General features: G+C 45.0%; 1 long non-coding RNA gene across 1 annotated transcript in view; it reads left to right on the top strand.

Annotated features, from left to right (window-relative positions):
- Positions 1-2,060: 2,060 nt before the first annotated feature.
- Positions 2,061-10,950, top strand: part of LOC146829571 (uncharacterized) — a 168,500-nt gene continuing 159,610 nt past the window's right edge. The window contains exon 1 of the long non-coding RNA XR_014962010.1: positions 2,061-2,231. This is a non-coding gene — a long non-coding RNA (uncharacterized LOC146829571). The remainder of the gene's footprint in view (positions 2,232-10,950) is intronic.

Raw genomic sequence — 10,950 nt, 5'->3', positions numbered from 1 at the left:
GACAACATATTCTGTTACCATACCATAGTGTTCAGCTTCCCACTACGAACTCGCCGGGTGGTAGGCATGGACTATTAAAAAGGGCAAACCCTACCCAAGTATTGTCCTTTCCCCAAATCAGCACATAGAGCACTGGAATTATAGTCCCTTTTCAATGCATTAGTGATTTTATCTAATTTATTCCAAAATTGTGCTTTAAATGCACTTTTGATTTAATCTTTTTCAAAATGTTCACAGGGCAGGGGAACCTCCTATCAAAACCTTATTATGAGGAAGGCAGGCTCCCTTGCTGAAATTCATCTGACGTTTCACAGTGCCAGTTGAGTATGTGGGTGGAGCTAATAGAGGAAGTAGGTGGAGCCAGCGGAGGAAGTGGGTGGGCCAAAGGAAAGTAGGTGTGGCCTCCGACAAAGATTTGAGCACCTGCACTTCAAATTTTACAAATTAAGCACTGGGTATATGTATTAGAATTGTCATGCAGAGCAGTGCAGCAGGTCACGTTGCTGCGCTGTACTGCGTCACAGGTGAAGGACAGGAATACACCGCATTTAAAAGAATAGGATGCACAGCCCAGCTCTGTCTGATATCCAGCAGGGGCCCTACCGTGAAGAGCTGTGCTAGCACAGAGCTGAGTTCCTTTTTATGTGCATGGAGAGGTATATGTATTAGAATTGTCACGCAGAGCAGTGCAGCAGGTTACGTTGCTGCGCTGTACTGCGTGACAGGTGAAGGACAGGAATACACCGCATTTAAAAGAATAGGATGCATTCCTGCGTTTTCCTCCGTGTTGGCGCCATTTTGGCTGCCTAGCGCTCATGCGGGCCCCCTTGCACCATGGTGCAAGGGTACCTGCGTTGCATACAGGATTTTTTGGGGGGCAGAAGAGGCCCCTTTCTGCAAAAAAACAATCCTGAGAGGCATATTCCTCTATGTGTGCTGCACAATACAGCACACATAGAAAGAGGAAGTAACCAGGAGAAATAAGAATATTGTTCCTCGTTATGCTTCTCCTGAGGAGGCATATCTTATTGGCGCATTCTCAGGTTTACCAGTCCTGGTAAATCGGGTACTGCGTAAAAAATGATGGGAGTTGCAGGAGAACACCCATGCAACGGTCATGGAATGCCTCGCAATGCAGAGTAAGACAAGATAGCGATTTGCGCTGCGTTGCTTTTCTTGAGATTTATGAAGCCACTCGGGGTCATGCAAAGTGGCCTTGGGTGGCTTCATAAATCGCATTTTTCAGTTTTGTCATGCATGTATCATGTTGTCTGGTGCCAGTGTGACGCAACTGGGGTCATAGATATGGTCCGCAGTGCATAAATGAGTTCATGTAACCCCATGATTCTCTGGGAGCTTTATTTTGAGACAGTATACCTCAGAAACAGAAAGAGGCAAACCTTGTGCACTGTTTGTGAGCTGTGCTGTCTGGAAATTCACTACACGCACTGCAGGCGCATTGAAACAGGCGCTCGGCTCTGCGCCCGAGCAGCCCATCATGATAGAACCCCAGGAAGGCGTTGGTAAATTCAATATACTAGCACGAACGGCACAATATACTTAATATCACAACACGAAAACACAGTATATATGAAACAAATGCCACTTTATTCCAATCGTGCTTCAGAGCGCATCCGCCTTAGTCGAACATATACAAAATATAGCTAACGCTAAGTAATTCATCCAGTTGTGTATAATAAAACACATTTTAAATATAAGCGCAAAATCAATTTATACATACACCATTGTAATAAAAAACGCAGCCAAATTTACTTTCTCCTCGCAACATTTTCTATCTACACAATCGCAACTCTTTTAAAACTTATCTCTAAAACAAAGGATCTCTGGTCAACTTTTTCATTTTTTGAAGGTATGGTTGTATTTTTTTCTCCAATGCGTGAACTTTTTGTCTCTGCCGTGAACTTCTTTAGCCACTAGGTGCCCTCGTTGACCCATGTTTGCTCGGAGATTGTTTGCTGCGAGGCGCACGCACGACGCACGACGCTCCAGCCGTATGTAGGGAACACTTCCCGCCCGGAGCGCTCTCCTCTCCCGAGGAACGCTGCTGTGATGCCCCGCCAGCGCGTGCGACTGTGCGCGCATCCCTCCCAGAGTCCATGATGTAACTCATTTCCGTTAGCAATAGCAAGTGAATGAGATGCTGTGCGTCACTATGCAGTGGAATTTGCAAAAAAAATGCATAAGTCAACGCTGCAATGGTAGCTCAGAAGGTACGTGCACCGGTCGTAGAAATTCATTGCATAATGTTTCAACAGAAATATGTGTTGGGGGTCCAAAGATTTTTATGGGGGACAAGAACCACTGGAGCTGCTGACACCGCCTTCTAAGTTCTACCTTTCCACTCCAGCAGCCGGGCAGCATGCGTGGCACCAGCACCACTGGCTTTGTGGCTGGCGCTGAGTCACCCGTGCATGCAAGTGTCCAGAAGGGTGAGCCGGCCCGGCAGGGGAGATCGAAGCGGTACTTTGTATTTACATTTTTAGGTTGTAGTCCTGGGCCACCTTTAGCGCGGGTGGCGCCCTGTGCGACAATCTTTGTTTGCACCCTCGATTACCTCCGGAACGGATTCCTCCACGGGCACACCAGACAGTGCCCCTCCTCTCTCCATATCTCCTCACCCACATTTATTTAATTTGTCTTTTAGCGCTACTTATACCAGTATAGGGAGTCAGAGCACTTTACATATCACACGTTAAAAAGAGACAATGATTACTAGATTGTAAATCAGTACAGGGCCAGCTTTAGGGCGGTGCGACCAGTGCCACCGCACCGGGTGCTGGCTTCCTGGGGGCGCCGTGCTTCAAAGTTTATTATGCTTTTGAAGCACCTGCTGCAGCGTTTCTTTCCCCCAACAATTACCAGGCCTCACATAAATGTCACAATAACTCGTGATTAATTATCTTCCTGGAGAGAGATCAGCATTTTGCATACTTGATGATTTGACTTATGTGAAGTTAGTGCAGAGGGTTAATGTGCCTGCTGCAAAGAACGTGGACCAAGTAGATTACAGAGTGCGTATGATGTAAACAGATCAGCAGATTACTGCTTTCAAAAGAGACATCTTTTTGTTACTTGCAATTTATAACTTAAAGTCCTAATATAGAATAGTGAACTATTAACTTTCTTCCTAGAACTGCATACACAATGCAAAGTATATAGTAGAACATTGATTAATATTGCAAAAAGGATTAATTTGGCTAGAAATTGATTCTTATTATTAAAGAGAACTCCCAACTATGCTGTTTCTTTTTCAACTCTGAGTTTGTGCTTCTCCACACCAAGCACTCTTAAACTATACTGCCTACCAGTATGGATGATATGTGACTCCTGCACTTTTAGTCCTTTGGCTTGTGTAACATTTCCTATACACTGATTTACACACGTATTGTTGATTGTCTCTGTGTAATGTGTCTGTGATGTAAAGTGCTCGGACACCCTACACTGGTATGAGTGGCGCTATATAACTAATTCAATGCATCTGAGAGAGTGTGGTTATGGAGACTTCGTCACTGTTAAAGGGTGCTAGTGAGAGAATCCGTGGTGGAGGTAGTCATTGGGGGGCACCAACAAACATTGTCGCACAGGGCACCACCAGCACTAAAGCCGGCCCTGAATCAGTATATAGGAAATGTTCGATTGAGAACTACATACAAGGTTTAGTAGTCACAGGTCATATACTGGTAGAGAGTATTTTCTAAAGGATGCTTGGTCTGGGGGACAGCAGGGGCTCCTCGGTTAAGGTGATGGAGCGCTGCTCCACTGCTTTCCAGCAGTGAAAAAAAGAAAAATAACATGATAATAAAACAGGCTATTATCATTTTATTTTCCCTTGCTAGGCTGATTCAAGGGCGGGGCAGGCCGGGCCATCCTGGTTGTCACTGTGGGAGGAGGTGTGGTGGGCCCTGCTACAAGTGAATGAAGATAAGTAGTGAGGCACACAGGTAGACGAAAGTCAATCACGACGTTGTCAAGTTGTAATGTAGATTTGGGTGCAAGTGAGGTATATCCCTCTGACCGGAAGGGATTGAGTCAAAACTGATGTATAGCACAAGGATAGAGTGCCTGGCGTCCCTCAGATGCACTCCGTATAGGTCTGCGGAGGGCCTTAGGATTGTTTAAATGCATTTCACAATTCTTATAGGGTTGGTACCCAAAAACGCTTTGTTTATTTATGAAGTATTTATTCAATGTATCAATAAAGTAAATTTCATCCTTATTGGGTAGGGAACAATGAGTCTGTTGTTGAAAGTCACATAATAATCCCAATGCATTTCGAGTCTGAACGACTCTTCATCAGGGGATAATGATCCTAAAAATGAACGAATGAGTTATAATCATTATCAAGACACAAGACCAAGCGTTGCAAATAATATGTTAGTGAGACTTCATGTTGTGAAACAAAGTGTGACCAGATTTAATGTGCAGCCACGGAATAGAAAAGAACGTGTGGGGAAATATGGTGAAATCATGATGTTAGTGAATAAGATATGAAAAAAAGAGCGTGCAATTCGTATCACAGGAGAGAAAGCAAACCAGTGCATCGGTGATTAAGAGCCGTGCTCACGTGGAATCTTGAGCGTGCATACGAACATGTGAGACTAAATACACAAAGTGAATCAGAAGGGATCGTATCGCGGTGAGCAAATACTGCTGGTGGTTTATACTCCAGGTGAAATCATGGGCATGAATATTGCGTAAAAATTTTGAAAGACAAGTCAAGATAGCACGAAAAACCAATATAGGGGAGGGTGAAAACAAACCAGTGATACGGTAAATAGGAACCGTACATGCTACAGATAACATCAATATATCGGGAGTAACAAAATAACTCGTGTCCCGTTCAAATGGTAATCCCGATATTATGTACCCGGCGTGAAACCGTGGGGGTGACTATTTAGTGGGGCTTCAAAAAACGCCCTGCTACAAGTGCACATGTTGGTTTGGCCGTCCTGTGCACATGTCGGTTTGACCGTCCTGTGCACATGTCGGTTTGGCCGGCTGTCTTAGGACAGCCAAACTGACATGCGCACTTAGGTTTCTCCAACCTAACAGCCAGACGGAGAAATGGCACAGACTCCCTGTGCCCGAGCGTGCGTCAAACCAGCCCGTTCAGGCCATTCCCGGCGCTGCTCTCATGCCTGGTAATAGCATGAGAGCAGTGTCTGGACTGGTTGGAGAGTCTGTGTATGGACTTCCGTAGTCGAGAGGAGCAGAAGACCATCGAGGCAGCGGCCGCAGATAAGCACTATTTTGATTTTTGCTCCCCCACCACTCACTGCTCTCCCACTTTTCTTGCCCAGCAGCTACCACTGCTGGAGAAGCCCAGTGGTGTGGGTGGCTTTACTGAGAATAATGTATTATTAACCAAGAAACCCCTTTTTTAGGTCTCGGGACCATCCGGTCGGCAGACCGGAAGTCCGGAGATTTAATGACTTGGGAGAAGAGGGGCTTGAACCCGCCCCTCTTCTGCCCTGTTCTCCATTGGCTGGCCTCGTAAATGCTGGCCAGCCATTGGAGAAGAGGTCCCGTCACTCCAATCATGCCCCGTCCTTTTCGGATCGGGGGGCGTGTTTTTTGCGAAAAGTCTCAAGGAGGAGACAACAGCAAAACACGCCCCCGAATCCGAAAAGGAGGCTGCCTTTCTCCGAGGCATTTCTGCTCTGCCTCGGAGAAAGGCGGTGGTGTCCAGCATCAGGTTCGTGCAGCTCGCAGCTTCCTCCTTGTTTATAATCTGTCCCTTTCCTGGAAGAGGAGGGTTTATTGAAAAGGCTCTCTGGCAGCGAAGCTGCAGTGTCTCTCGGGTCTGGCAGTGATCTCAGCGCTCTCCCGTAATCCCAGCGCTCGCCGGTGATCTCAGGCAGTTCTCTGGTGCTTGGCATATGGTGTATATAATGACGAGTGCGTTAAGGGAAAATCAGATGTCTTTAAATGTAACAGCACTGTATTTTTCAGCTTCACGTGAACTTGTTTGTGCGCGTTTGGTAAACCACCAATTGTACAAACACACGCATACGTGCGCCTAAAATTCAAAAGCTTGCAGAGTTCACACTGAAAGGCTTGCTGAATTCACAGACAAGCCTCCACAAACAAATGTTAGGTTTTTAAAATGATAACCTCCTATTTATCATGAGTTATATGAATACCGTTTGGCATTGCCCGCTACAAGCAGCACAACCTCCTCGTGAGAGTTGAGGCGCCATTTGCAACGGTTTAAACAAGAGATGAACGTGCTGGTGATAGATGGTGGCAGTGGCAGCCCACTCCCCCCTCACAGCAGCCTGCTCGAGTCCAGCGGACAAGAGTACGTGAGAGGAGCGGAAAGCTAGCTACGGAAAGAAAACATTAGGAAACCACAATAAACCACTGTTTTTAAGAAGCTTCCCATAAGCGAGCTGCCTAGGCTCGACGTAAACATGACCCATGCAGTAAGATTTATGATAGAACTGTTAATTTCTTCAATACTAGAGAACATTGAAGAGAGCGACATTCCATATGAAAAATCAGCAATGATTTAATGCTGTGCTAAACGCACATTGTGCGCCCCATGTGTATTTTTTTTATTATGATGCTAGGGGGCCCGTTTATTTAATAAAGACGTTCATTGTAGTAAGAAAACAAAAAACTTTAGGATTATTTCTAAAGTAGCGAACAGCAGATGGGTGAATGTTAAAATTGGGAGAAGCACAGGTTTGACCAATGAGATTGGGTGTGGCACAGCCATCCCCTCCCTGCAGGGCTTCAGCAGCTGCAGAAGCAGAGGCTGGCAAACAACCGGTGCTCCGGAGCGGCCCAGACTAAGAGATAGATGTGCCCTGAGGCCACTGTAGAGTGGTTAGCAGCGCTTTACAACAACCCAGCATAAAACAATTTAAACTTAAATAAAGGGATGGGGAGATGAATGGTTGAATTGGCGCCCTCTTTAAAGCACTGCATATCTTCTGAAAAAACAGGATTAAGGTATAGAAAACCCAGTAAAATAGCAAGAGGCGCAATCAGAGCGATAGACAAAATATGTCGACAGTCAGGGAATTAAGTATACGGCAAGAAGAATGACTTATTTTAAAACGCAGTACAGGATACGTGTAGCCCTTAAATTGTGTATATTATTTTTATAAAGCGCTGACGCTACCCGGGACGCACATAAATCACTGAATTTTCAGCCTGTTACTCTGCTCCTCCACTCAGACTGAGTCCTGGTGAGGTGCCTCAGTTCAACGCCTTGAGGGCGTACACGCAGTGCATCAGAAATCAGTGGAGAAAAGTGGCAGGTTCCTTCAGAAAAGCGGAGACCCCCGTTTGCAGTCGAGAGATATACAGTAAAAAAGAAAGGTGGGTAGCCGCCATGAAGATCAAACGCGCCGTGCTGCACCGCAATAAAATATATATATATATATATATATATATATATTTTTTTTAAAGGGATTTGGGTGAGTCTCGCTATAAGAAAGTTGCGCGGCCAACATTATTCAAGCTCAAATGTAGCATGCCAGTCCGCTTCAAAAAGTTTGGTGAGCTGCGTGTAAGAAAAAAAAAATGCAGTGGCCGCCATGGTTAAAGGTGAAGCATGGCGTGACCCGCTGCTTTGCTTGGATAATGTAATTAGCAAAATAATGCTCACAAACTGTAAATAACAGATCCTGAGTAACAACACATGAAACAGAGGCAGTCTTTTTGGAAGGGTACAACAAGCATGCATGTTCACAAAAGGACTCTAGCACATTCTTTTCTTTGTTGTTTACTGATCTGAGTTGGATAGGGAAACAAAAAGAGAAAAACAAGCATTTACAATGCAACGGTCTCGGCATTGTTAAAGTTAGAGCTATTGGCATTGCTCATGACAATGCCGTTTCGTTAAATGTTTTAAAAACAAAAACATAAACAAAAATAATGTCATGAGCAATGCCAATAGCTCTAACTTTACCAATGCCGAGACCATTGCATTGTAAATGCTTGTTAATATTAAGATAATGAAAGACTGTGGAAAGAACATAAGGTTATAACCTATACCTTGCAGTCTGAAAGCAGCTTTTTGATGACCGTTCATAGCTCCCTGTGCCATATTAAGATTGTAACTTATGAACTGCAAGTAACTAAAGATGTCTGTATTAAAATCAGTAACTCACTGAGCTATCTAAAAAAATACAATCCTGTGATCTGCATATGTAGACGTTCTTTGCAGCAGGCATATTAACCCTCTGCGCTACTTTATTAGCAGTCAAAACAACCACCAGACAAAACTCCAAACTCTCCAGCAGGTACATTAGTCACCAGAGTTATCTTGGCATGTTTATTGTTGCCTAAAAATTGTTGGAGGGACAAGGAACTCCACAGTGGGTGCTTTTAAACATATAAGATATTTCAAAGCACAGCACCCTCTGCCCCCCAAGCTCCACGCCTAGTGCAATGGCACCGGCGCACCCCCCCCTAAAGTTGGCCCTGGTATAGTCTTAGGTGTGGTGCCACTGAATTGCAAGGGATTAAAAAAGCAAAAGCGTCCAGAAATCTTTGAAAGTGGTTATTTTCCAGAAACTGAAGCGGATTAGTTGAGGGAACTACTTCCTCAAGTGGGTTCAGATGGAGGCCCTTGAAGTGAGAGGAGAATCTCCCCCAAGAAAGATTTGGAAACAAGCATTGGCAAAGGCAGTAGGTGGTGATTTAACGTTCAAATGCATGCAACCTACATTTGTGCAGGGCTGTACTATCCTGCATTACCACAGTAAAGCAAACCTTTTGGCTTTGCCAATGCTTTTTTACTTTGAGCAGCACATACCCTTATATATGTATGTATGGAAACATGGGTGTGAATGTGACTAGGAGGGAATTCCTGTTTAAAACATTAAAAAAGTGTGTTTTGTTAATGTATTTCTCATTTCTAAAAATGTATTTCTTTCTGTATACAGTTCGACGATGTGATAAAGAATTTAGAAGCAGAATTACTATTGTTTCACGCAATGCAGCGTAGCAAGGGAATTTATTGCTCTGTGTTGCATGAAAGGGAGGGAGCAGAATGGCTCCATATTTAGTAACGTATGGAGCATTTCTGCTCCCTCCTTGTGCTGGCACACCGCAAGCTGTCTAACGCCAACGCTAATGCCTGTGTTATGGGCAGGATTGCTTTTCTGCACCTTCCTGCACAAAACAATCCTTAGGCTGACTGTGTAATGGTACAATAAAAAGGGTGTTATTTTAAGTAAGACATACTTACTGACTTTGTCGAAGGGTCACAACATCAAAATATGAAAAGTGGGCCTACTGGATATATCGAGGGGTCAGCATATCAATATATATTGTTAAGCAGACCTATCATCTTTGTCCAAAAAATCACCAATACCTATAATAATGTACATTTATATATTTCACAAAATGCAATGTATAATAGAAGTGACAGTCATAAAAATGTTTTAATAAAGTTTTATTAACTTTAACATGAGTGAGTATTTTTTTCATATTTTTCAGCCCACAAACTGCAGTCATAAAAACAACCATGCGAGGTGAAAAAATATAATAAGCTTACTGTTTTTTATGTTGCTGGGGGCTGCTGCACTTCTTGCAGCCCCCACAACGTTAAACTAAATGCTTGGGAGTGCCACTGCACCTTCTAGGGGCACCACCAGGATGAAACAATGTAAATACCAAACCTTTGCAGGGCCATATGGGTCGCTCCATGCTGGAGCAGTGAATAATAAATATTTTATTATTAATTTAGTTTATTTAAATTATTTTTTGGGGGTGTCCCGTGCCCACCTGAGACACCCATTTGTTCGTTGGGGGTTATGGGAAGAGCCCAGAGCCCCTTCGCCCCACCTGCTCCTTACAAGCAGCCCTATGGGATGCGCAGGAGCCAGCGAAAGGTTTTTAAAAATAAATAAATGAAACAAGTGGGATGGCTCGGTGCTCACCTAGGGCATACCACATCATTTTTCATATTGAGCACAGTGTGTGGAGCCCCAGTGCCTACGCGGCCCCTGTCGGCTCTCCGGTCAGCACCATACTGGGTGCTGGTGGGAGCAGGCCCCTTTACTTTGCTCCCACCCGGGTGGGAGCAGCATTTTTCACGGATCCCACCAGGACAGGAACAAAACTTTGCACCCTGCCTGGGTGAGTGCAGGCAAGGTATGCCCTCAATCTCCCCAGCAGGTAACTACAGTGTCCCACGGAATGAGGTCACAGGGTCTTATCATCTGCATGTGGAGTGAGGCTACACTCCCCTCTCCTTAATATTTTTTATTGCCCCCTAGGGATGCGGTTCACAGGGCCTCTTCAAGGCATGGGTAGAGGGCCATGTGCCCCCTTCTCCATTTTAATAATATTGGCCAGAGGGGATGAGGTCCACAGGGCCTCTTTAAGGCTCAGGAAGAGGGCCACATTCCCTCCGGCCCTAGGAAATGGTGTCCCCAGAGCATCTCAGAAGTTTGGCGAGGGGGTCCCTAGCCCCCCTCCACTTAATTTTAAATACAGCCCTGAGGGTACTGGGTCCCAGGGCACCTCTGAGGCTCATGGAGGGGGATTATGCGCCCTTTCCTCAAAAATCAGATTGCCCTGCCCGCGGTCCCTAGCCTACCTGGGGGGGGGGGATATTTTAAAAAGAGACTGGAGGCCTCCATTTTTTTATTGAAGTCACAGATGTGCAGGTCCCCCGTAGATCCACAGTCTTTTTGGCCGGGGGGGGTGCCATCTGCAATCCCTCCACCAGGGCTTGGGTGGTAGCGTATACCTCTCTTGCTGACATATATTTTTTAACTCACTTCCAGCACAGGGAACTCCGTCCCCAAGTCTTTAAATGGCATACATCACATTGTTTTTGTCTGTCAGCCTTACGGATCCACCGCAGCGCTACATAGCTATATATGTTTTTTAACCTTAATGTCTCAAAAAATACTGAGCGGATGTACACCAAATTACAAAAACCACACTTTCTGAACCAAGTTC

Source organism: Triturus cristatus, chromosome 5_2, assembly GCF_964204655.1.
Source record: "Triturus cristatus chromosome 5_2, aTriCri1.1, whole genome shotgun sequence".
In the NCBI taxonomy this organism is placed as follows: domain Eukaryota; kingdom Metazoa; phylum Chordata; class Amphibia; order Caudata; family Salamandridae; genus Triturus; species Triturus cristatus.
This window is presented reverse-complemented; position numbering and strand designations above follow the sequence as displayed.